The sequence below is a fragment of the Chiloscyllium plagiosum genome, unplaced genomic scaffold, assembly GCF_037043375.1.
Source record: "Chiloscyllium plagiosum isolate Xiang-an unplaced genomic scaffold, Cpla_swu_hap1 HiC_scaffold_1, whole genome shotgun sequence".
Taxonomy (NCBI): domain Eukaryota; kingdom Metazoa; phylum Chordata; class Chondrichthyes; order Orectolobiformes; family Hemiscylliidae; genus Chiloscyllium; species Chiloscyllium plagiosum.
In genome coordinates this window covers 3,828,989-3,856,882 of record NW_028270139.1, presented here as the reverse complement: position 1 = coordinate 3,856,882, position 27,894 = coordinate 3,828,989, and the positions used below count along the sequence as shown (strand labels likewise).

The 27,894-nt window shown below is 43.4% G+C and overlaps 1 long non-coding RNA gene across 2 annotated transcripts; it reads right to left on the bottom strand.

The window, feature by feature from the left end:
• LOC148152057 (uncharacterized) lies at positions 1 to 26,955 on the bottom strand. Of its 2 annotated transcripts, none has more exons than XR_015757006.1 (3): positions 26,429 to 26,955; positions 4,335 to 4,662; positions 1 to 1,483 (listed from the first exon to the last, which is right to left on the bottom strand). It is a non-coding gene; the product is annotated as an uncharacterized LOC148152057 (long non-coding RNA). The 2 variants fall into 2 exon arrangements; XR_015757008.1 differs by having other exon boundaries at positions 4,335 to 4,657.
• Between the last annotated feature and the right edge of the window lie 939 nt (positions 26,956 to 27,894).

Below are 27,894 nucleotides of genomic sequence, written 5' to 3'. Positions count from 1 at the left end.
CCAATCCAGCCAAGCACAAAAAGTCCCTCTGACTGCACCCCCCAACTCCCCCACTGAATCCTCACAGGCATTTTACCCATCAGGAATTCCTGATGAAGAGTTTATGCCCGAAACATTGACTCTCCTGCTCCTCAGATGCTACCTGACCGGTTTCCAGCACCACCCTTTCTCACTTGTTAACCCAAGCCTGGATATTGTCCAGCCCCTGTTGCAGTTGTGTATGAACTGTTTCAATATCTGAGGGATCACAAAAGGTACTGAACACTGCATTTGAAGCTTTATGGTCTTGGCTCCAATGCAGCTCCAATATGCAATGAAATATCCACTGTTACGGCAAATACTAATAAAATGTGAAAAAGTTTGGGTGTCCGAGTAGGAGTCAGCAACTTCCATTCTCTGTATCATTAGGGGAGAACAAAATTACAGGGAAAGAGTTTCTGGAGGTCAATTTTCCATTAGTACTTTCATATCATAGAAAGGAATAAATGGGATGGGCGATCATGTGACTTTACATTATCAAATGATGAAAGAATAGTGGTTTATTTGGGAACATACTGGAAAGGACTGTTTACGTTGACTGGAATATCACAGAGTATTCATTGTAAATTTCACACTAAACAAATCTTCTGTGATTTGCATGAAGGTGCCAACCTAAGGGTGTGCTTGTGTATTCATAATTTTCCATGTACTCTCTTCGGAAATGAAGAATCCAGTTAATTCTCAGCAGTACCCCGATGTCACATTCCTGAGCACCATCTTCAGTAGCCACACATGAAGCAGACCACAACACAAACAGCCCCACTGAGAAAGGCTCATAGTGATGAGAGTGAAGACAGCCTGGTTCCGGGCTGAATGTTGGTGAGGAATGGAAGTAGCAGTGTTGGTTGGTGGCTGGTATTGAATTCTTTGGGAACAAACTAGTAATGGCCCTGACTACAGCAGAATAACTGTCATCACGTTGTAGGTTGACCCTTTGGAAGTGATGTTGAAAGATGGTCCTTGTATCTCAATACTGATGTATATTATAGTATTGACTGAATGATCCCATGCACTTTGTTGCATTCCAATTTGTCAGCAAGCTCCTGCTTATACCAGTGGCATTGTCAGTGGAAACAGTGTATAGACACAGTAGGGGCAACTACATTCTCATTGTGTTGCTATGGAGATTTTGCAATAAAATTAAAGTTCCTGCCATGATTGGATTCAGCTTACATTGTTATGGATATGACAGGCAGATTCTGAAACCTTCAAGGTACCCTTTGCTCACACAGATAACAAGATGTTGTGAAGAGATGCTGGTCTAGTAGACATGTGTCCTCACTCCGTGCAGACAGTGGGTAATAGAGCAATAGTCTGTGACATCACATTAACCGACACAAGCAATGACAAGCCCTTTCTCAGAAAGCATCGATTCCAGGAAATTCCAGTTTCAGAAACCATTGTACTGATGTCAGAGGATTGCAGCATTGAAAATATCGTACTCCTGTTCAAAAGAGGAAATACAGATAAATCCACTTGCTTAAGGCCAGACAACCAAACATCAGGAGTGGAGAAACATTGAAGATAATAATTCAGGATAAAATTAATTAACATTTAGAAAAGTAATGATAGTCAAATCATATGTGACTAACTCAGTTGTGTTTTTTTCAAGATCGTGAAAGGGGTTTTTGAAGGTAGAAAAGTTGTTATTGTATTCAAAGACTTCCAAAAGCTGAATGATAAAGTACCACAGGTCCCTCAAAGATCAGCAAGGCAGCCTTTGTGTGAAGCCGCAGGACATGCAGGAGATACTAAATGAGTATTTTGCATCAGCGTTTACTGTGGAGAAGGACATGAAAGATATAAAAAGTAGAGAAATAGATGGTGACATCTTGCAAAATGTCCATATTACAGAGGAGGAAGTGCTGGATGTCTTGAAATGCATAAAAGTGGATAAAACCCCAGGACCTGATCAGGTGTACCCTAGAACTCTGTGGGAAGCTAGAAAAGTGATTGCTGGGCATCTTGCTAAGATATTTGTATCATCGATAGTCACAGATGAGGTGCCGGAAGAATGGAGGTTGGCAAACGTGGTGCCACTGTTTAAGAAGGGTGGTAAGGACAAGCCAGAGAACAATAGAGCGGTGAGCCTGACCACGGTGGTGGGCAAGTTGTTGGAGGGAATCCTGAGGGACAGGATGTACATGTACTTGGAAAGGCAAGGACTGATTAGAGATAGTTAACATGGTTTTGTGTTTGGGAAATCATGTCTCACGAGCATAATTGAACTTTTTGAAGAAGTAACAAAGAGGATTGATGGGGGCAAAGCGGTAGATGTGATCTATATGGACCTCAGTAAGGCATTCGACAAGGTTCCCCATGGGAGACTGATTCGCAAGGTTAGATCTCATGGAATACAGGGAGAACTAGCCATTTGGATACAGAACTGACTCAAAGGTAGAAAACAGAGGATGGTGGTGGATGGTTGCTTTTCAGACTGGAGGCCTGTGACCAGTGGAGTGCCACAAGGATCGGTGTTGGGTCCACTGCTTTACATCATTTATATAAATGATTTGGATGTGAGCATAAGAGATACAGTCAGTAAGTTTGCAGATTGGAGGTGTAGTGGACAGCAAGGAAGGTTACCTTGGAGTACAATGGGATCTTAATCAGGTGGGCTGAGGAGTGGCAGATGGAGTTTAATTTAGATAAATTGAGGTGCTGCATTTTGGGAAAGCAAATCTTAGCAGGACTTATACACTTAATGGTAAAGTCCTAGGGAGTGTTGCTGAACAAAGAGACCTTGGAGTGCAGGTTCATAGCCCCTTGAAAGTAGGGTCGCAGGTAGATAGGATAGTGAAGAACATGTTTGGTATGCTTTCCTTTATTGGTCAGAGTATTGAGTACAGGGGTTGGGAAGTCATGTTGCGGCTGTACAGGGCATTGGTTAGGCCACCTTTGGAATATTATGTGTAATTCTCGTCTCCTTCCTATCAGACAGATGTTGTGAATCTTGAAAGGATTCAAAAAAGATTTGTAAGTATGTTGCCAGGGTTGGAGGATTTGAGCTATAGAGAGAGGTTGAATAGGCTGGGGCTGTTTTCCCTGGAGCATCGGAGGCTGAAGGGTGACTCTATAGAGGTTTATAAAATCATGAGGGGCATGGATAGGATAAATAGACAAAGACTTTTCCCTGGGGTAGGGGAGTCCAGAACTAGAGGGAATAGGTTTAGGGTGAGAGGGGAAAGATATAAAAGAGACTGAAGGGACAACTTTTTCACACAGAGGGTGGTACGTGTATGGAATGAGCTGCCAGAGGATGTGGTGGAGGCTGGTACAATTGCAACATTTAAAAGGCACCTGGATGGGTATATGAATAGGAAGGGTTTGGAGGGATATGGGCCGGGTGTTGGCATGTGGGTCTAGATTGGGTTGGGATGGATGGGTTGGACTGAAGGGTCTGTTTCCATGCTGTACATCTCTATGACTCTATGATTCTATAAAGAAATTGTGAACAACACAGAAGCCCACACGAATACAAACAGTTGTGTGTGTTCAATAGCTCATATCAAGTTAGGAAGGAAATGTGCAGTTGCATTCTACAGGAACCATTGAGACCTCTGCTTTTTTTGATATGTATTAATGACGGATTTAGATATGAGGAACACAATTTCAAAGTTTGCAGTTGACATGGACCTCAGAAATGGAATAAACAGTGAGCAGTGATGTCACGAGCAGAAGGTGAAATGGGCAGATGCATGAAAAGAGCAATTTACCACAGAGAAATGGGAAGGGATTCATCCGAGTAGGAAGAATGAGGAAAGGCATGAGAAGCTGAATGGAACAGGTTTAGCTAGGACACAGGAATAGTGAGACCTGGGGGGCCAGACATGCAAATCTCTGAAGTAGCAGAAAGTTGGGAAGTCTCTTAAACATGCTAATGAGGAGCCTGGGCTCTTTATATAAAGGACGGGGCTTGAATTTTCACTGTGGGCTGGGAGTGGAGGTTACATAGAAGTAGAAACCTCGCTTTTGGGGTTAGCTGATTAAAGTTTGCATCTTCATGTGCACAATCCCTTGTTGGTATGGAAATAAGGCTGCTGCTCACTTAGGACTGGGAGGGGAATCAGAGGCAGGTCCAATGAACTGTGAGCCTCATTCAGACTTTCTCCATGGCAGACATCACTGAGGCTGCTTGCTGTCTGGAGTTTGTATCAGAGTGTGAAGAGTTTCCATGGGGAAACCAGAGAGCTGGCGTTCAGTGCAGGGCAGTCATCAATACTGAGCTGGATTTAATGCTGAATGCCATGAAGGAGGGGTGGGCACTGTTGTAAGATGGTGGCAGGGGAACTCACCCTGTGGTGCAGCATTAGCTCACTCTGCATCTTCTTCTCTTAGCTCCTGTTCCTCGCTGGGTGAGCTCTTTCTGCCTTCTTCCTCAAGATATACACCTCAGTGGAGAGGCATGTTCCCCAGAGCACAGCAGACTACCACAGTGTTGGTGCAGGGTACCAGCTGATCAAAATTGCATTTTCTAAAGTCAGTGGCCTATTTATTGGAGGTGGTGTTGGTTGTGTTATCTCTCCCTGGGCTCCTTCAGAGCTATAACCAAGGGACATATTCCACCCGCATGGATCCATAGTGTACAAAGGGGGTTTGTGTGAAGCTCTGGTGAAGCCTATACTGGAAAAGAAAATGAAGGAGTTGTTATAAAGTGAGCATACGCATGACAACATTCGAAATGTAGAACTCACCACCATTAAATGAGATCATAGCTGATCTTCGAGTTCAACCCCATTTTCCTGCACTATCATCCTGTCCCTTAAAGTTTTAAATTGTTGAAACATCTTTATCTCAGTCTTGAAGATACTCAATGATTGAATCTCCACAGGCCTCTGGGATAGGACATCCCAAAGAATTCCCACCCTCTGAGAGAACAGGTGACTCCCCTCTCAATCATCAATGGTTTGCCCCTTATTCTAGTACAGTGGCCTGGCTCTAGATAATTGTGCCCATCCCCCTCCCCCCCAACCACCACCCCTAGCCCCTACACCCCAACCAATTCGGCCAGGGAGAGCTTCTACCCTGGAAGAATTTGATGTGCATGAAGGAAGTGCTTTTTATTGTTGTCATCTCAGACTGGTTAGACTCTGAGGGATGAGGGTTTAGATCAGTCATCAATACTGAGCTGGATTTAATGCCTGAAAAGCACAGCAGTTCAGGCAGCATCCAAGGAGCAGGAAAATCGACGTTTTGGGCAAAAGCTGTTCATCATGAGGGATGAGAGACTCTTCATGTTGATGCGTTTGTCTGGCCAATTACTGAGTGCCTTGATGGTCACATGGGTGCAATCGATGATGCTCTGATTCTGATGGCACCATAACAGAATGCCTTCTCTCCCTGCCAGGCCTTGCCTGTTATTGAGTGAATATGTTGTCCAGATCTGACCTAGTTCCCCAAGCTCTGACATTCTCTTCCACCTTCACTCCACTTCTCGATCTAGCTTTCTTCCTTCAAGCCACTTCTTAAAACCAACTGCTTTGATGCAAAAATCATCTAAACTAGCATTGTTATATTGCTCAGTGTCTTGTTTCATTTCATAGTTCTCCTGCATCAAATGATGGAGCAGACCCGAGGGACAGAATGGCCTACTCCTGCTCCTAATTCATGTGTAATCAGAAAATTATTTCCAAGAAATGGCCCAGGCACATATAATTGGCTGAACACTCCCTATCAGTGCTGTCTCCTTCTTTTATTCTCTGCATTGGTGACAGGTCTTTGTAGCCCGGCAACTCTGCAATTTATAAAATAGTCATCTAATTATAGAGTGCAGGGGAAGGCTTCGTGCTAGGGAATATCCACAAGGAACGCACAAAAAGGACATCGCATCCAAATGCAAATGCAGCTGCCAAACATCTGAGACATTTACTCGACTCACATACAATTTTTTTGTCGCCTTCTTCGTCCTCCCCCTTATGAATGTGTTGACTGTTTGCTATGCTACGGTTTCAAGAAAGACAATTAACGTCTAGTGTTTTACCTCAAGTGGTCAGTATTCCCATGTGAATGTTGGCAGCGACTGACATCCAGCTATTCTGTTGAAAGGGCATGATTGTCAGTGCTGTCCTCACCTGCCATCTACATCCACAATTCTATCAAATTTCTGCTCAGTAACTCTAGGATGCTGGGCTCGATTGCAGTGGCAATACTACAGTCCGAGCTGAAACTATGTCACAGAATCCCCACAGTGCAGAAAGAGGCCTTTCAGCCCGTTGACCCTCCAAACAGTGTCCCACGCAGACTGATCCTCCAACTCCATCTCCATAGGCCTGCATTTACCTCGGCTAATCCACCTAACCTGTGCATCCCTGGGCACCACGGGGCAATTTTTAGCATGGCCAATCCACCTAACCTGCACGTCTTTGGATTGTGGGAGGAAACCGGACCATCCGGAAGAAACCCACGCAGACACGGGGAGAATGTGCAAACTCCACACAGTCACCTGATGGTGGACTCAAACCTGGGTCCCTGATGCTGTGAGGTAGCAGTGTTAACCACTGAGCCACCGTGCCACCCAACACTATGGTAATTGGCACCTTCACCAAATCAACCAGCTACTCACTGGGAGAAACAATTGCACAACTCAATAAAATTATTTCTTTTTTGCAACTAACTAAACCTTACCAAAAGTCAAACAAATAAAGGAAATTAGGTACTCCACAAAAATTAAGCTGAGTCATCAAATCATGTGCATTAGATTACGTACAGTGTGGAAACAGGCCCTTCAGACCAATAAGTCCACGCCGACCCTCTGAAGAGAAACCCGCCCCCCTATATTTGCCCCTGACTAATCCACGTAACACTACAGGCAATTTAACATGGCCAATTCACCTAACCTACACATCTTTGGATTGTGGGAGGAAACCGGAGCAAACCCACCCAGTCATGGGGAGAATGTGTAAACTCCACACAGACAGTTGCCCAAGGTGGGAATTGAACCCAGGTCCCTACCACTGTGAGGCAGCAGTGCTAACCACTGAGCCACTATGTCACCCCTAACAGAGCTCCCTAACTGAGCGTGACAACAAGACCCTCACACAGGGGGTGTTCATGCTTACTATTGTTGGTCTACTCCTGTCTCCTCTGTATTGTAAAATGCATCGCACTTTGAAACTTGTGAGATGCCTGGGGGCCTCAAAAACTACAGAAATATCGATAAATCACATTTGTTAGGTTATCTGTTGATAAAAGATTGACCTTTCGATGTACCTGATCGCTGAGGAATGCTGCCTTAAACACTCAGCCATGACCTTTTACATTCCAAGTACAACTGCTTTCTGCTCCAATCCTTCACAAGCATTTATAATTATTATTTTAAAAGCTAGGAATGCACAAGTGAAGGAAGAATAACATATTTTCCCAGCCTCTCTGTGTGACAAGCATTTGCTTTTTACTGAAGCTGCACTATATACTCTGTACAAGGTAGAACATCATAATCTTACAGTGTGGGTACAGCCCTGTATTGGTGATGCTGTCACTGATAGATATGAACACTCGCTATCTATGGATTTATGGAAATAGGACCAAAAATATGAGTTTGAGCACTTTTTGTTGAGAGCAAAAGTTATGTTCACGAAGGAGTGCCTTTTAACGAGCAGTAATCATGAGTTCAAGGCATGGACACATGAAAGGGTGATTGTGGCCTTTGTTAATTCCTGCTGCCCCGAACAGATATTGGGAGGGAAGGCGGGGTTAGACAACTGAACTTGCACCTTGGGTTCTGAGTAAGGGTCACTCGACCAAAAAGTTAACTTTGATTTCTCTCCACTGATGCTGCCAGACCTGCTGAGTTTTGCCAGCAATTTCTATCTTTGTTTTTGAACATACACCTGGGTAGCTGTTGGCCTGGCTGAGGAACAGTGCACTGTTTGTAGAGAATTATCACATTTAAACACTCACCATGAAGACTTGTACATGACAAATAGTCACTTGAAATTTAGGTAACGTAGCCTGACAAGTGGTTGAAGTACCAGTGGGGGAGCGTTTTTCAGATAGTGATTGTATCTGCATTAGATTCAAGATTGTAATGAGGAAAGACATGGCCTGAAATTAAAGTTCTGAACTGGGGGGAAAAGCCAATTTTAATAAGATCAGGTATGATTCGGCCAGAGTAGACTGGGAGCAGATACTTTCAGGTAAATTTGTTTCAGGGCAGAGGGGTACTTTCAAGGAAAGAATCAGAAAGTACAGGACCAACATGTTCCAATAAAGATAATGGATAAGCCTATCAAAACGTATGAACCCTGGAAATGGAGGGATGTACAGGGTTATATAAGGAGGAAAACGGAGACTTATGGCAGATACTGAGAACTCAAAACTGCCAAAGCCCTGGAGGAGTACAGGATGTGGAAGAAGGAATTTAAAAAGGAAATTAGGGGAGCAAAAAGGGGCTTGCAAAGATTATGGCAGGTAAATGAAAGGAAAATCCTGATATTTTGCAAGAGCACCTGGGAAAGAGTAAGGCCCATTAAGGAACACAGCGGTAATTTGTGTGTGGAGCCACAGGACCTAGGTAAGGTTCAAAATGAATACTTTGTATCTGTGGGTATAGAAATGAGGGAGAAGATCTGTGATACAAATAAAGAAATTACCATAGACAGAGGGGAGATTCTGGGTGATTCGCCTAGCTTAAAAGTAGATAAATCTCCAGGATTGGATGAAATATATCCCCAGCTGATGAGTGAGGCAAGGGAGGAAATAGCAGGGGAGCTAATGATAATTTTCAATTCCTCTCTGGCCACTGAAGAGGTACCAGAGGACTGAAGGACAGCCAATGTAGGATCATTATTCATGAAGGAAGAAACAAAAAAAACGATAGGCCAGTCAGTCTAACTTTAGTGATGGATAAACTATCGGAAGTAATTCTGAGGGACAGAATTAACCTGAATTGGAGAATCAGGAGGAATCAAAATCAGTCATCCTGGATTTATTAATGCCTGACTAACTTGATTGAATTTGTTGAAGAGGTAACCAGTTGTGTAGATGAGAGTAATGCATTCAAAATAGTCTTCTTGGACTTAGCAAGGGTTTTGATAAGGTCCCACATGGGACAATGATGGTAAAGGAGAGAGCCCACTGGATGCAAGGAAATTTGGCAAATTGGATCCAGAATTGGCTAAGGAAGCAGAGGGTGATGATTGAGAGGTAATTTTGTGACTGGAAGCCTTTGTCCAGTGGGGTTCCGCAGTGATCAGTGTTGGGACCTGGCTGTTTGTAGTAAATATAAAATGATTTTGATGTGACTATAGAAGGGGTGATCAGTAAGTTTGTGGTGGAGAAAATAGTGAAGAGAATAGCTTTAGATTACAGGGAGATACAGATAGGCTGGTCAAATGGATGCTGCCAGACCGGCTGTGCTATTCCAGCACCACACCTGTCAACTCTGATCTCCAGCATTTGTAGTCCTCACTTTCTCCTGGTCAGATGGACTGAGCAGTGACAAATGGAATCCAATCTAGATTAATATGAGGGGATGCACTTGGGCAGGGAAAACAAGACAACAAGAATGGTAAGACCCTGGAAAGCACTGAAGAACAGTATGATCTTGGTGTGCATGAACACCATCTCCTAAAGGTAGCAAGACAGGTAGATAAAGTGGGCGGAGATTTTCCTGGACCTCCAAACACTTCGTCTACTGTGTCTCTTGCTCTCGATGTGGTCTCCTCTACACTGGGGAGACAGGACGCTAACTTGCGGAATATTTCAGAGAACATCTCTGGGACACACACACTAAACAGCCCCACCGCCCGGAGGCTGAACACTTCAACTCTCCCTCTCACTCTGCCAAGGATATGCAAGTTCTGGGCTTCCTCCACCACCAAGCCCTAACCACCTGACACCCGGAAGAAGAACGTCTCACCTTCCTCCTTGGGACCCTCCAACCACACGGAATCAATGTCAACTTCACCAGTTTCCTCATTCCCCTTCCCCACCTTATCCCAGATCCAACCCTCCAACTTGGCACTGCCCCCTTGAACTGTCCTACCTGTCCATCTTCCTTCCCACTATCCACTACACCGTCCTCTCCCAACCTATCACCATCACCCCCCACCTTCATCTACCTATCGCATTCCCAGCTACCTTCCTCCCAGCCACACCTCCCATTTATCTCTCGTGCCCCTTGCCCAAAGCACCCCCTCCCCCACATTCCTGATGAAGAGCTTATGCTCGAAACATTGACCCTCCTGCTGCCTGGCTGGCTGTGCTTTTCCTATTGAGGTAAATAAAGTGGTTAAGAAGGCATATGGGATACTTGCCTTTGTTAGGCCGAGTATAGAGTTTTAGAGTACAGAGGTTATGTTGGAACTGTGTAAAATATTACCTAGGCCACGTGGAAGAGCACAGATTTAATGTAAGGGGTAGTATTTGTAGAGAATGTGGGGAAACAAATTTCCACCCAGAGGGTGGTGGGAATCTGAAGCTCTGACTGTAGGAATGGTAGAGGCAGAAATCCTCATAACATTTAAGGAGTAACTAGATGTACACTTGTGATACCAAGGCATACAGACAATGGGCCAAGTGCTGGAAAATTGGATTAGAATTATTGGATGATTGTCTGTTACCGGCGTGGACTCAATGAACGGAAAGGTTTTTTTTATGCTGAAGACCAAATGAGTCGAGAAAGGGAAGTGGCCATCCCTCAGGATGAACAAGTGTCACCTTCTGTTTACAGCTTGTTTTATTACCTATAGGAAGAGTTACTAAATAATTCCTGTGTCTGCTCCTCATGAAATAATGAGACCTGTCTGAGACCAGGGAAACTGCCAGCCACACCCACCTTCTCAGCTACTGATGTTCTGTTTTATCTCCCAATCAGTCTGCCAACGTCCCTTGAAGAGACATGCTCACCATATCAGCACTGTTATAGCATGTGACCTGAGGGAATAAATTCATCATCATCATTCAGCAGTTGAAGTGTGACCCTCCATTGGAAGAATGCTCCTGTGTTGTGAATTAATAGCTCCATATTGGCTCGGTCACTATGTACAACTGAAAAAACCAGTTCCAGTAAATGCCTACTGGATTCTCAGTGCCATGATATCCACACCCAGCTCCTTCCAGTCAGGGAGATCGTCTAAACATTGCATAGGCAACAGCCTGGTGGGATTATCACTGGGCTGTTTATCCAGAGACCCAGGTAATGTTCTGGGGACAGGGATTTGAATCCAGCCACCGCAGATGGTGGAATTTGAATTCAACAAGTATGTGGAATTAAGAATCTAATGATGATCGTGAGTCAGTTGTCAGAAAAACACATCTGGTTCACTTAGGGAAGGAAACTGCCATTCTTACCTGGTCTGGCCTACACGTGACTCCAGGCTCACAGCCACATTGTTGACTCTTAACTGATGGGGAATTAGGGATGGGCAATAAATGCTGGCCTAGCCACTGATGCCCTCATCCTGTGAAGGAAGAAAATTAAGTAAAACACCTTGTTGGAGGCAAATTCCCATCAGCTAGGACCTTCTCGAACCAGACTGAAGTACCAGATTATCAGCAATGGTTATAGTGAAGAAAAAATCAAGAGTTATTGGCATTCCCAAGTCCTGCAGCAGTCACAGAGAAATCATTTAAGGTTGTGATGTTGTTGCATTTCCCCATGTTTAGACTGTATGCACCTACCTAGTGGTGACACAGCTGAGAATAGGAGAACGTTGTGCAGCGCTTCAATTTTTCCAGATGCGTTTTATTTTGCCAAGGCATTTCAAAGTAAAAGCATAATCTTCATAAATAACTATGAGTGATAATGCATCTTATTGTAACAATGAGACAGCAGAATAAAGACCTGGCCTTGTTGAAATGGAATAGCTTTTCCCCTGGTTAATTTAACATCGATACTTTACTGTTCAGTTTGAAATGTTTCACCCAGCAAGTTGCCAATGATGAAACAGAGAGGGAACCTTGTTGAATAATGAGACCAATGAGATTTACAGACAGAGAATGAAACAGAGAAACAACTGAGTTATAATTTGTTAAATTAAAGTAAGATAATATTAACAGAAAAATAAAAAAGGAAGGAAAAGCAATAACTGTAAAACATTAAATTTTACAAATCTCTAGGAATAATTTGCAGCTGGCAGGAATAAGATTCTACATTTCCTGTTGCTATTTTTCTGGACCTTAGAGAAGCATAATTCTTGTCAGTAAAAGTATCTTTATAACGCTAAGTGTCAGGCTTAACTTTCAGGGACAAGTTTAATTATATTTACCACACCAAACATTACTTAAAACTTGTGGGGAGATTGAGAGTGAGCTCTTGATTTGATGTGTCTCACAGCAGAGCAGTGTAAATCATTTAGCAATCTATGATCTCATAACCCTGGAGTTATCCCTTCCGTGTCACACATTGCTGAACATTGGCTCAGATTTTCCAGTGACAGATTTCACCAATGATAATCCTCTTCAAAATTTTCAATTTACGGCAATTTTTCTGGCCAAGGTTCTGAGGCTTGTCAATCCCAAATTAGTCCATTGGGGTAAATCAGACGGAGGTTGACTCAGACCAGAATAGTGCTGCAGGCCAGAACTTGCCCTTTTTTCACATCGAACCTGTTGTTGTGCTTCAGGAGGTAAGGGTCCCAAAGGCAAGTTGAAGACTAGTTGCAGAGGGAAGCGTGGCATGTAGATGGTGAGTAAGTAAGGAGGCCAACATATCATAAGGATACTTATGGTAGACTGGGGTGTGGGGCTGGGTCACGGAGAAGATGGGCTGGGTTCAGAAGGGTTGGGGTTGAGTCAGGGGTGCAGATGCTTGGCTTCAGAGGGTGGGGGTGGGGATTGATGGTGAGTTGGGCACTTTGTTCACCAAGCAGTTATAAATAGGTTTTTAATCCTCTAAGTTTTCCTGCGTAACTATTAAGCTTAGATGATTCAAAGCCATCAAACTGTCCGACTTTTAAAAATGACTTCTGTGGAATGTTCCAATCTGAAGTTGAAAGTTTCCAGGCAATTCCCACAGAGTCAGCCACTTTGACGATTACTTGAGTTGCCAACATGTAACTCCAATCTACACTGCTCCAACAGTTCCTGGCCAGCAGAACATCGAGGCCATTCATAATGAGGAAATGTTAAACTCAGCAAATTCTGGGTCATTTCTATACACATTTTATGTATATTTATGGGTCTTGTTTTTAGCACTATAATTTAGCCAGTGGTTCATGCAAGCTGACTATATTTGAGGTTTGGTCATTCTGCCAGAATGAATTTGATATCGGCTGCATTTAAATTACAAACTTTACATTGATATCCAATGGGTCAATCTTCAAAATACTTTCATTATGCACCTACTGTATATAACCAACCAAGACCTCAATAAACAATTACTGTTTCTCAATGAATACCTCTCCAAAAGAAGCAACTACTTCTTGATTTATAACGTCTGTGAAAAGTACAATGATTTCTAAAACAATTGGATTATGTTTGAAATATTTTGCCCATGTTACATTTATAATACTTCACTATTAATTCATTTTGCAGGATCAGTCATTGCTTCCATTTATATTTATGGATTCAGTAAAATATTTAGACCTTTGAATATTAATCAAATCCTCAATGTTATGTGCTCACATAAATAAGAAATGATCACTTTTTTTTCAAAGCTTGCGCAACATTGTTCTGGATTTTGTCATGGGATTAATGGTGAGGCCATTATGATATAGTAAATGGGATAACAACATCAAGGGTGTGGACTAGCCAAGTCAAAGAAGACTGGGAGTTGCTGTCTGACCTGCCCTGCCGCTTCTACAGGCTTTGCCAGCTGACTACCTTACTGATACATTTGATATTCAAGCATATGGGTGGCACGGTGACTCAGTGGTTAGCACTGCTGCCTCACAGCACCAGGGTCCCAGGTTTGATTACAGCCTTGGATGACTTTCTGTGTGGAGTTTGCACATTCTCCCTGTGTCTGTGCGGGTTTGCTTCGGTTCCCTCCCACAGTCCAAAGATGTGCAGGTCAGGTGAACTGGCCATGCTAAATTGCCCATAGTGTTAGGTGCATCATTCAGAGGGAAATGTGGCTGGGTGGGTTACTCTTCAGAGGGTTGGTTTGGACTTGTTGGGCCAAAGGGCCTGTTTCCATACTGTAGGGAATCTAATTTAATCATATGAAAAGGACATAGTTACGTTATTTTCCCACTCAATATTAACTAAAGGTTCTCGAAATATTCGGGCTGGTACATGCAGATATGAGTGAAACTCTAACAGTGTGGACAATATGCCAAAACTCTGGTGAAAGTCACTGCCCTAGATCTGCCAGTGAGTTGCTCCACCAACTCCTGAGGAAGTCCGTGGGCACTTATCAGCCTTTCCTTCATCACTTACCTTAAAATCAATACAGTGCACTTCACTAGATTAGAGCGTAGGAAGCCTGTTTGTCCATATTTTATGAAGATTACCCTGCAGTGTACTTCTTCCCTTTTTAAAAGAGTGAAATGTTGTGTCGAACCTGAGTGATGGACACAAGTCTAATCCTATTACACTGTGTGGAGACAAGTCTTGTAATCGGAGAGCTATTCTGGAATTTACTATTTGATAAAATATCAGGCAAATATTTCCCTACGGACTTATAAGAGCCAATATATATATTTCTCTAAAAATGGCAGATCTCATTTTCTCCCCATTTGAGATTTAGGGTATGTAAGCACAATGGAGCCACATCAATTTGCCTGCTTTGTGAATCTAATCTGATTGTTACAATAACAATAGAGCAGCCTCACAAAGCTAAAGCTGCTGGACCATCCTTTGTAGGTATATCGTGGAAAATAAAAGCGTGCACTTCTGTCATGCCTTATCGGTTCTCAGGACATCTCAAATAATGATTTCTTTTTAAAGTGAGTGACTATTACACAGACAGATGCAGCAGACAATGCACATTCAACAAAGTCTGGCTATTAGTAAATTAAATATAGAAACTGTTCATTTGTTTTGGTGGTTGAGGAAGAAACAATGACCAAGGCACTGGAAAACCTCCCTCCTTCTCTTTAAATCATTCTGGGTGATCACTTATACCCATTAAAACAGGCAATCAGAGCATTTGTTCATGTTGTGTTGAACAAGAATACAGAATCTGCCTTTGTGTTATACAGAGGTGTCAGCCAAGATATTGGATCTTTTCTTATATATGACTCAGGAAGAGCATTATTACTATTATGTTGATAGTTCTCGTGTTACAACCTCTGCAGAAACTGATGACTTTTAAAGAGAAAATCAAATCTTCAGTTTTTTTAAAGTTTAGATGAGATTCCCTGCAGCGTGGAAACAGGCCCTTCAGCCCAAATACTCCACACCGATCCTCTGAAGAGTAACCCACCTACACCCATTTCCCTCTGACTAATGCACCTAACACTACGGGCAATTTAGCATGGCCAATTCACCTGACCTGCACATCTTTGGACTGTGGGACGAAATCCACACAGACACAGGGAGAACATGCAAACTCCACACAGACAGTCACCCGAGGCTGGAATTGAACCTGGGTCCCTGGTGCTATGAGGCAGCAGTGCTAACCACTGAGCCACCGTACCACTCTCTAGCTAGCTACTAGCTGAAAGGATGATACCTCAAGAACTCATGCTTAAAAAAAAATCACTATATCAAAAGACTATGAAGAACTTTTGGGTAATCGCCATTCACCTGTGTAGGCATTGTACTGATTGTAATGAGGTCAACCAGATGGACCTCAAAGAATATGAGTTCACTGATTGGGCTATTAATCTGGTTCAGTCAGGGAGTCCTGGCTGACAGGTAACAACAGGAGTGTCAGACATCCTGTTCACTCTGACAGCAGCTTTGAGGGAGCTGGATCAATGCCAAGGACTTTCCATGTGTAAGCAAATGGTAACTTTGTGACAGGATACTAGCTTCTGTGGAGTTATTTCAGTGGCAATGAGAGTAAAACATGCTCTCCTGAAAATGAGTTGGGGTAAGCATTTCTGGAATCGTGCAATTATTTGGGAAGCATGACCTGTTCAGTCCTGCTGTTGAAGATTGGGCCCAGTGTTTGGAAAGAATGTGTCACTTTTTCTGGGCGATTGATATTGGGCTGGATACAAAGCAATTATTAGGAGCTTAATTTTCCCTGAGGCATCAGATACTAAAACCTTTCAAGAATTGACAGATTTAGTTAAGGAATATTACAACCTGAAGCCTTCTCTAATTCTGAGATGCTATAGTCTTACTCAGCAATTCAAGAAACATGGGAATCCATATTGGGATTTTTCACTAAGTTAGGATGACTGTCAGAGGCATGTGACTTTGGTTTAACTCTTAAAGAAATGCTGAGAGACTGTTTGGGTATGTGGGATTAGTGATGTAAACATGCAAAAGTGCTTGTCACTTAAAGTCCAACTGGAAGTGGGCACCCTTGCCAGTCTGACTGAGCTTGGGGACCACCACTTGAGTGAAGGCGATTGCACAGCCTCACCCAGGACATATCCTGACATATCCAGAAATACTCTAGGTCATTCCACAGCAAAACCCCAAAACAAAGCCTAGCCTCAGCCAAGCAGTTAATATTTTCTTCAGGAAAGCCATTGTAGTTGACTTGTGGACTCGAGACAGCAAGAGTCTCACTGGACCGAAACTGAATAAGGGAACTCATAGGTCAGTATTGAGGAGTGTACATCCTGGAAAGTTCACCTACGTCTGGACTTAGAGGGAGAGGGGTGTAATGTTTGTAACAAAGCCAGCCAGGTGGACCTTATAGAATATGAATCAGATTAACAGCTTCAATCAGGGAGCCCTGGCTGACAGATAAGAACAGGAGTGGCAGAGGTTCACTTCACTCTGAAAGCTGGCTCTGTGGGAGCTGGGATCAGTGTCGAGGACTCACCTCTTGTAAATAAAGGTGACCTGGTGATGGGAAAGCAACCTCTGTGGAGTTATTTCAGATGTCTTATAGTTTAACTCGTAGATACATTCAGTTTCTTGTTACATACTATGTTTTTGAGAACTACAAGTCTGATTCCAAACAGTTCACAGTTGCTCTGTGTATACAGTGGGTTGTTTCCTTTCCACTTCCCAGCAGAGTTACTTCCAATCCAAGAGCTGTCTTTCTCAGTGAGGGATTTTCTGTGGATATCTCCCTCTAGCTCCAAGACAGACAAATCTCTAGCCTCTCTTAACTCCTCATGAATTTGGTCCTCAAATTGAACGTGTGTGCCCACCCACATGTTACATCTCTGCTTACGGGGCTGGCCTGGCTAATTCTGTCTCCTCTTACTCTTTATCTCTCAATTGGTTGTTGACCACACATGATCTTTCTGTCTGTAATATAGGGAAGCCTGTAAAATGATTGCAAAGTTGTTCCTTTCTCCTCTTCTCCATGACAACAAGAAACACATGAGCTTTGTACCTAAGTTGAATCACTAATAAACCATTAGACCACGAAATGTGAGAGCAGAAGTCAGCTATTCAGCCCATCATGACTGCTCTCCATTCAATGAGACCATGGCTGATCTGATAATCCTCAACTCTACGTTCCTGCCATTTCTTCATAACCTTGCTGATTAAACAATCTACTTAGATCAAACTCTGCAGTAAAGGACTCCACAGATTCACTACTCTCTGAGAGAAGAAATTCTTCCCCATCTCTGTTTTAAAAAGAGAGATTATCTCTGAGCTTATGTCCTCTGGTCCTAGACTCTCCCACAAGGGGAAACCAACCTTTCCACATCCACCCCGCCAGGTCCCCAAGGGGAAATCATATATTTCAATAGGGCTTTCTAATTCTTTTAACCTCAATGAGTATAGGTCTAATCTAAATCTGTCCACATCAGAAAATGCCCCAGTTCCCGGGATCAGTCTAGTGACCCTCTCTGGACCCAGTCAGCTTTGATCAGAACTGACTTTAATCCGAGCTGTAAAGGAATAAGTTCCAGCACAACTGATACATCTTAATGTTGACACCACCTTTCCAAGAGATGCGGGGGCAGGAAACAGTAGTGTTGGTCACAAGTGCAAATACCTTATGCCTCTTTCTTAATTTTCTTCTGATTTCTACCATGCAAACCACAAAGGCGTCCTGTCAGTCAGACTCCAGCACATATTACAATTAGAATCCTTACAATGTAAACAGGCCCTTCAGCCCAACAGGTCCACACTAACCCTCCGAAGAGTATCCCACCAAAACTCATTACCCCACCCTACATTTCCCCTGAGTAATGCCCCGAACCTACACATCCCTGAATTTAGCACAGCCAATTCACCGAACCTACACATCTTTGGACTTTGGGAGGAAACTCATACAGACACAGTGAGAATGTGCAAGCTCCACAAAGACAGTCACCCAAGGGTGGAATTGAACCTGGGTCCTGGTGCTGTGAGGCAACAGGCTAACCACTGTGCCACCCAATCTCTGAGCTCATTCATTTACACTAACTTTAAAGATAGTGGGAAACCATAACACCCTTATAAACCAAATGGAGTGTTCTAATGCACAAATATCAAATAAATATAAATGTAACAACAGTAACAGCTGTTCATTCTGTTGCACTATCATTGTAAAACTAAAACCTGGTTTTGTTTTCAGGCCTTAGACCTTAGAGTGTCAACCTCAGAGAACACACCTGAGAGTAGGACTGACCTCGTACATGGTTGACCCTGAGCATTGGAGTATATTCATATTGCCTGAGTGACACTGCAGCAACATTATTCAGTGGAATACTGAGGTAAACAGGCCAGAAGGTTCAAATTGATTTTTGGTCTGTTCACCTCAGCCTGTCTCAGCCAGGATAGCAGTAAGGACAAATTACCTCAGTGCCCTGGGTTAAGGAGGAGTGACATAATCAAGGTTTCTCCTTCAGACAGCTATCGAATGACTTGATGTCGAGCGAGGAAAGAATTGGGCTTGGCTGTCATTCCCTCCAAAGTGAAAGAGCCTGCCAACATTTATTATCTTAGTTCACAGTTGAACCAATGCCAACTGGAAACTATACAGGTCAAGAATATCTTCCCAATTTAGTAGAATAACACAATTATGAGCTGGGTGAATAGCTAGTAAAATGACATAGTATTTTATTTAATTAACTAAGTGAATGTCTCACTCGTGACGTTGCTGTGCTTAGCTTTTTTTACTAAGCTTTTACTGAGCTTGTTCCTTAATATGTAGGGAGGTTTACAATATGTTCAAATTGAAATCCTGATTTTCTGCTTGTTCAGTGTTCACATTGAACCAGCATAGACAGACATACAGTAACATTAAATGACAAACTAAACATCAAGATTTTCTCAGAGATAATGCCAAAAATGTAAGCGTTTTAGATTGATATATGATGAGCACCACTTTGACACAAGCTGATGAATATGAACTGCACATTGGAAAAATGAATTTAAATCTGAAATCATTAATAATGTTCAGATCCATGAAAATTAAAAAAACAGTGTGTTTTAAAAATAATTCCATAAATTACAGGAGGCAGGCTGACTGCAACCAGTTTAGTTTTTTAAAGAGCTCTAACATCAAGCAAACAAGACAATTGAACCTCTGATTACTGTTCCCACAATGCCTGCTTTGTTAGCTCCAGAAGGTGTAATTTTCAGAACCAGCTCAGAACATCAAGTATTATAACATAGCGGACAAATCAATCCCCATCACTTTATTCCTTGCCTGCAGCAAAGTTACCATTGCAATGAGATCATATACAAGTGGTGACAGAGTAATCAAAACTGGGTGTAAACATTCCCCATATTGCTGGCTCGACTTTATGTGTTAAACTTGTTACTTTAATAAAAGCCTTCTAGCAAAAAGACCAACAAAATACCAATTTGCTTATTCAGAGAGACATAAGTGTACAATTAATAGCTGTTGTATGCAATGTCATCGTTGTCCTAATAAGACATTGCTACAAGTGGCTGTTAAGACTGAGACCACAGTGACACTTAAGAGGAAATTAATTAAGTACTTTGAAGAAGGCATATTAAAGAGCACAGGAACTGCCGAGAAAGATAGTTTTAATTTGGAGTCTGCCTGGGGATGGTTGACTTATTGAGGCAATTATTTGACCTGTTTGTTAAAACTGAGGAAATAGCAATCATGATTTCAATTCATACTGAAATATTATATTTGAAAGTTTATATTGCTTTTAACTATTGTAATGTACAAACTGTAAGTAATGAAGAGCTGAATATCAGGCGACTTATAACAGGCACTTCATTAGAAACATGAGTGCATGTCACATACAGGACTCAGATCCTGTGATCTCTGTATGGGACTAAATAATTATGACAGAGAGCATCCTTGTAGTGAAAAAATACTGAAAATTATTGTTTTCAAGATCCCTATGAACTTGTAAACAGTGTATAATTAGATGACATTTTAGGTTAATAGCTGTTATTTGACCATATGCTAAAGTGATTTTTAGCGCAGGTTGTCCTGTGATGCAATCTGTGTGTCTTTGTTTAAGTTCTAAAGGGTAATGAATGACCCTTCACAACTGATTATTAGGAAAAATACTTTTGTTGTACACTACACTAATGATTCTAGCAGCCAAAAGACAAATTGTCACCCATTCTCCACTCACAGAGTCCCATTGTGTTGATGAGTCTAGATTAGAGTGGTGCTGGAAAAGCACAGCAGGTCAGGCAGCATCTGAGGAGCAGGAGAATCGACGTTTCGGGCAAAAGCCCTTCATTGCGATGATGTGCTACTGGAAAGAGTAGTCAGCTTTTATTGTTGGTAAGCCAGCCACAGATTCATGCCACAGTTTGATGTGAGCAGTGAGGTGGAGGGAAATTTTATAAAACAATTAACGAGAGGAAAAAAAAAATCCCATTTTCCTATTTCAGCTGGGTTCCATTATTGTTATCTACCTTGCTTTAGTCTCTTCACAAACTGTCCTTTGTTTGGTCAATGTGTAGTTCATATTCCATTTCCATTGCATTGCCTCTCATATATCCTTACATTTCCCTACTTCCATCTCTATGGCTTTGAATTATTGTTTCCATTTTGGATCTCTCAAAGATCCAAGATCAATTTATAATATGTGCACTCTAGGACATGTGGTGTTTTTGTGCTGTAATGGCTTGTACAATTACCCCATACATCTGGGCCCAGTTTCATTAGATATCAGGCCTCGATGGCACACAGACTGCAGCCATTCAAGAAGCTTCATCATCACCTTTTAGGCAATTAATGATGTGGCAACACATACTGGTTGATGTGAATCACTGGTGTGCGTATTCTGCAAAAGAATAAGGAAAGATAAGTCTGTAACCAAGCTACCTGTGTTGCTATTGAAGGGTGGAGGTCCCTCACTACATATCGACAAACACGACTTTGAAAGCTTTTAATAGGAGGATGAAAGTGAACACCCGTCTCTCCAGATACAGCTGTGAATATAGCCAAACAACAAATGCCACCTGGAGCATTGCTGCAATGAAATCTAAAAAAAAATTATACTTTAGGGCTTTGTGGTAAAATGAAGAAAGTCATGACAGCTATTTTAAAGTCTGCCTGACAATAGGCCTGGGGCTGGTGGTGGTGGGTTGAGTGTTAGAAATTGAGGAGGGCCAAAATCTTTAGCAGGGAAGACAGACAAAGTGTGACTACTGGGAGACAATGGCAGCAGCAGCCTATGTGTTAACAATAGGTAGACTGTGAGCCTCTCTAACAAAGGGTTGGGAATGCCAGGTTTCATGTTGTGGCCCCTCAAAATGACAGTGCCCATGGCAAACGTGTCTTGTGGAGTCTCTTAATGTAGCTAAGTTGTTACATTGTGACCACTGCACAGTTCTGGTTAACCAGGAGACTCTCCCAATCTTACCACTTGCCATTGGTATATCAGAAGGGTTTGCATTTTGATAATCAGCCTGTTCAGGCACATTATGACACACTTTCTGTAACCACCAACTCCTTAGCTGGGACCTAGAGCTACTTGCTTAGAGGTAGGAGCTTTAACACGATGCTACAAATCCTCCAGTTGGGAGGCAAACAGTTATGAATTAAAACTGCATCTACTTCCAAGATAAAAGAGATCTCAGGGATAGCTAATCAGTATTTCTACCTGGATACAAGGCCCCTGTGATACCCATTACCACAGAGATAGGCTTTCAAGGCCAAGAAGCTGAGATGTCACTTGAAAACGCATAGAAAAAGCCAGTCCTTCCAGGATTAGGGAAAGGGAGAGCAGCTATAGGCAACAAGATCCTGTGGTTCACTCTGCAGGGAGGCTGGGAGGGACTCCAGCTCAGATTGAAAAGAGTGAATTCGTGAGGAGTCAAAATGAGGCTGGAAGGTTTGACAAGCTTTTCCTCGAGGAAGGATCAAGGGGGAAAAGACTGACTCTGAAAGACAACTCTGAGGCTAAATGTTCACAGGTTAAGAAAAGAAAGGCACAGAAGTATACCATTGAAAGGAAAGAGTTGCCACAGACTGGTTCTAGGAGAATGGAAGGTTTCCTTTAAGGACAGTGTCAGTTGTGTTTTTGGCTGTACTAAAAGATAGGAGAAAGTGAGGACTGCAGATGCTGGAGATCAGAGCTGAAAATGTGTTGCTGGAAAAGCGTAGCAGGTCAGGAAGCATCCAGGGAGCAGGAGAATTGACGTTTCGGGCATGAGCCCTTCTTCAGATAACGTGGAATATCTTGTTTTATGGCTTAAAAAGTTGCCTACAAAGATAGGGCTGAATCATCCCGTATTTTGGAAAAGTGTCATTTTTGTCAAGTTTCATGGAGGATTTCTCTCCAGTGAGCCCTAGCAGGCTTTATCGTGCTATCATTGCAAACTCACCTCACTAGATAAGCATTATGGTCCAGTGGTACCCCTCTTATCCAATGCCACACTGATCCTCTCACTCACTGTAGTTGGAGGTACTTGCTTCCTGCCCAGATCTCCCTGGGTGTACTGGTATCTGTACTATTTCGGAACCCTGGCTGTGCACACAGTGAACTCTGGAGATGCCTTTCACTATCAACGTAATGGCCCACAGCCACAATCTACATTTCTCACTGCTCAGAGGTGACACTATCATGCACATGCAACTCACATTCCTGTTCCAATCACTGTCTAAAGGAGCAGGCCTCACAGCTTGCCTCTCCTTTGCCATTTCTCATCTTAAAGCCCTCTCCACCTCACTGCTAATCTTTCCCCAGAGTCCAGCGTCGGCCAGCACCCTTCTCATTGTTCAATATGGAGCCATCACACACAGGGAAGACTTCAGCTGCACCGAAGGGTTTCACTTTAGTTTACAAACACCAAAAAGGAACAGAAATCAAACAAATAGAAGCTGCAGTTGCCTCTGGGAATAGAAATAAACCACATGTTGCGTATGAAACAATGTTACAGTCAATGTTACAGTGATCATCTTGCCCAGCTCTGATCGACTGGAACTGGGTGCCAATGAGCTCCTACCTGGCTGGCAATGCCCAATATTACCACACTCTTTCAGGCAGAAGGTGATCTCCCTCCTGTTCAATGTCCTCATCCTCCTCTTCAGAAGACAGATCCACCTCTCCCAGCTCATCCACCTCCATCACATTCCCCCTCTTTGCCTGCTGCATCATACAAAGTGCAGCATGCTGGGATTATACAGCACGCTCTGTCCACAGGGTACTGTGAGGGTCTCCTCCCTACCACCCCCACACCTGGCAGGGTACCCTCTTCATCAGGAGGGTGATTAGCTGCTCCATCACACCCTGGGCTGAAGAATGACCTGCACTGTATAAGTCACAGTGTGGGGGAATGGAGTTACCAGCCATGGTCACAGAGGGTAATCCCTGTCACCCAGGAACCATCTTTGTAAGGTATCGTAGACCCTCAAACCTGGGTTCTTGATTAGTAAGCGGATCAAAGGTTACAGGGAGAAAGCAGGACACTGGGGTTGAGAAACATGTCAGCCATGATGGAATGGTGGAGCAAACTCAGACCAAATGGCCTAGTCTGCTCCTATATCTTATGGTCTTATGGTCTATGAAGACAGAGAGTGGTGGTGGAGAGCGAAGAGGGTTACCTCAGATCACAACAGGATCTGGACCAGATGGGCCAATGGGCTGAGAAGTGGCAGATGGACTTTAATTCAGATAAATGCGAGGTGCTGCATTTTGGGAAAGCAAATCTTAGCAGGACTTATATACTTAATGGTAAGGTCCTAGGGAGTGTTGCTGAACAAAGAGACCTTGGAGTGCAGGTTCCTAGCTCCTTGAAAAAGTGTAGTCGCAGGTAGATAGGATAGTGAAGAAGGCGTTTGGTATGCTTTCCTTTATTGGTCAGTATTGAGTACAGGAGTTGGGAGGTCATGTTGCAGCTGTACAGGACATTGGTTAGGCCACTGTTGGAATATTGCGTGCAATTCTGGTCTCCTTCCTATCAGAATGATGTTGTGAAACTTGAAAGGGTTCAGAAAAGATTTACAAGGATGTTGCCAGGGTTGGAGGATTTGAGCTATAGGGAAAGCTACAGACATAGTGGCTCAATGGTTAGCTCTGCTGCCTCGATTTCACTGGGTTCGATTCCAGCCTCGGGTAACTGTCTGTGTGGAGTTTGCACATTCTCCCCATGTCTGTGTGGGTTTCCTCTGGGTGGTCTGGTTTCCTCCCACAGTCCAAAGATGTGCAGGTTAGGTGGATTGGCCATGCTAAATTGCCCCATAGCGCTCAGTGCATTAGTCAGAGGGAAATGGGTCTGGTTGGGTTACTCTTCGGAGGGTTGGTGTAGACTTGTTGGACTGAAGGGCCTGTTTCCACACTGTAGGGGAATCTAATGTAATCAGAGAGGCTGAATAGGCTGGAGCTGTTTCCCTGGAGTGTCAGAGGCTGAGGGGTGACCTTATAGGGGTTTATAAAACCATAACGAGCATGGGTAGGGTAAATAGACAAGGTCTTTTCCCTGGGGTGGGAAGTCCAGAATTAGAGGGCATAGGTTTAGGGTGAGAGGGGAAAGATATAAAAGGGACCCAAGGGGCAACTGTTTCACACAGAGGGTGGTACGTGTATGGAATGAGCTGCCAGAGGATGTGGTGGAGGCTGGTACAATTACAGCATTTAAAAGGCATCTGGATGGGTATATGAATAGGAAGGGTTTGGAGGGATATGAGCCAAGAACTAGCAATTGGGACTAGATTGGGTTGGGATACCTGGTCAGCATAGATGAGTGGACTGAAGGGTCTGTTTCCATGCTATACATCTGTATGACTGTATGCCTATGGCAGCAGGAATGGGGAGGTTCTCGGGAGTGTAAGGATCATGGCAGCTTCCAGGGCAATAGGCACAAACAGCTAAGAAGAGTTACCGATGATCATAGATCTCGGGCACATCCTGATGATGACCTCAGCTGCGATATGATACAGCCCTCTCAGTGTGATGTGTTTACACTCTATAACAGCCTGCACCCGGGGAAATTGGTGATGGTGACAAAGCTGACTGCTGTGGCAGTGACCTCACTGCGGAGAAATGAGATGAAATGGTGTGGGCTGGAACAAACCACCTTGGTCACCATTTTCAAGCAGGTTGAGGATCGAGCGATTCACGTATGACCCAGTGACTCAGTCACACAACAGGTGAACACAACAGTCACCTTGACAGTCATTGTGGGATGGGATGACCATTCACTCCTTCAGGTCACAGGTCTCACTCCAGTGGTTGGCACAGTTGGCAGTCACGGTGTCCTGGGACATCATCAGTTTGACCAACACTGTGTCATATGGAGGAAATGGCATCAAGGATGAAAGCTTCTGGAGGGGCCCTCTTTGTGTTGATTCTGTTCAGCAGCTGTGTCACTGGGTTAATATCCCTGGACTCCCTCCCTGAAGACATTCTCCGGTACACAGACTGCAGCAATTCAAGACAGCAACCCACCACCATATTCTCCAGGGCAAGGAGAGATAGGCAATGAATGCAGGCCCAGCCACCAATGCCCACATCCTGTAAGCAAATTAAAAACTTCATAAAATATCTACAATTTTGCCACAGGACTTGTAGCCATAAATAATATGTCAGCAAATGCATAAATGTAAATGTATGAGAAGCATTTTTCAAATCTGAAGCAAGTCTTAGAATTGGTGCATCATAGAAATAGACCCTTCAGTCCAACTCGTCCATACTGACCAGATATCCCAATCTAATCTAGTCCCATTTGCCAGCATTCAGCCCATATCCCTCCAAACCCTTCCTATTCATATACCCATCCAAATGCCTTTTAAATGTTGTAACTGTACTAGCCTCCACCACTTCCTCTGGCAGCTCATTCCATACACGTACCACCCTCTGTGTGAAAACATTGCCACTCAGGTCGCTTTTAAAACTTTCCCCTCTCACCCTAAACCTATGCTCTCTCACCCTGGACCCCCTGACCCCAGGGAGAAAGTCTTGTCTATATGCCCCTCATGATTTTATAAACCTCTATAAGATCACCCCTCAGCCTCCAAGTAATAAGAAATTCCATCTATAGTTACACATACCACTGACTTGATTGATGTGGTCCTTCCAGAGGCTTTGTGTCTGCAATGTGACGGTGGAGGGGAGGGGGGGCAGCAGGAAAGGCCAATTCTCCGACGGCTGGCTGAGTCTGGTTTGTTGCCGGTCAGGAAGTACATGGCAGAGCTATCAGGATCTTCCCTCCCTCGCTGTGGAGCTCACTCTTGGAGTTTGCCAGGAATGTTGTCACTCATTTCCAGAGTTGCTGAAACAGTGCGATTGTTACAAGTGGGTTTGAGTGACAGCCCTGGCATGGAATCCTGTGATCAGTCGCTTCGAGGCTGTCCATAACTGGGCATGGTTTTCACTCAAACCCACTCTTTCCTGGCATTGCCTCCATCAGCTGGCACGGCAGAAATTGCTCTGTATGTTCCAGTAAGTGTGTTACTTCAAGCTTAGCTAAAGGAAGGCAAAATTGTCACAAGACAAGGAGAACAAATTACACAACGGGGAACAACATATTCACCAGTGCCTGCTGGGAAGTATTGAATATTCACCACTGAGCAATAGATTTCTGCACTGCCCCCTCACTGGGATGCAAAACAAATGTCTCCAGTATTTCTCCACAGGCAATACAGCTCATGCTTAAATACACAAAAGGTGTCCATCCTTTTCAAAAGAAGTTCCAAACTGAAAATGATACGGCTCTGAATTCATGTTTTTATGCCGTCTAATATTTCCAGCTGCTGTGTTATTTCCAATCCGTTTGCAAATAAGCAGGACAGAGTCACTTGGCTGAAAGCATTGAAATACGTCAAGTGTTCGTACATTCTGTCAGTGGTGCTGATATGAAGATCCTTGCCAGCTAAGGAAAATGTGCTAAAAACATCAAAATTATAGTGCACAACTCAAAAGGTGTGTACTTTTCTGACATTTTGGCTGAAAGCCAGGCTAAAACCCAGGATTAGAATAATACCTTTGAGCTAATTATTGCTTAGGTGCAGACTGTTTGCAATTGTGAGACAGTTTTGGAGATGTTTTCATCTTAAAGTCGTCCAGGGGACTCCAGATTGGTCACGCTATTGGGCATGAGCCTACAGCTGCTGCACATTCTCCTATTGTGTAGCATTGAACCTCTCGCGGTTTAGAGTGTGACCCATGCTCAGGACCCACATCACAATGTCCCGCAGTGTACACCAGAAGCAAATGCATAGGTTTTAACCACAAGTCAGACTTCAATTCAAATCAGCACCAATGGGTGAATTCACTCCACTCACCAAAGAAGTGTTCAGCTTGAAGAGAGGTCCAACAAATGGCTATTTAAAAGGGTGGCCTCCTAAAGTATGAACATCGAAAAAGAGGCAGGAAGAGGCCATTCAGCCTTAAGTCTGCTTCCCCATTCACTGAGACCATGGCTGGCCTGACTGCAGCTGTAAATCCACATTCCCACCTAGCCCTGATCTCATTTCAGGCATTTGTTTAACAAGAATCTATCTACTGCTGCCTTAAA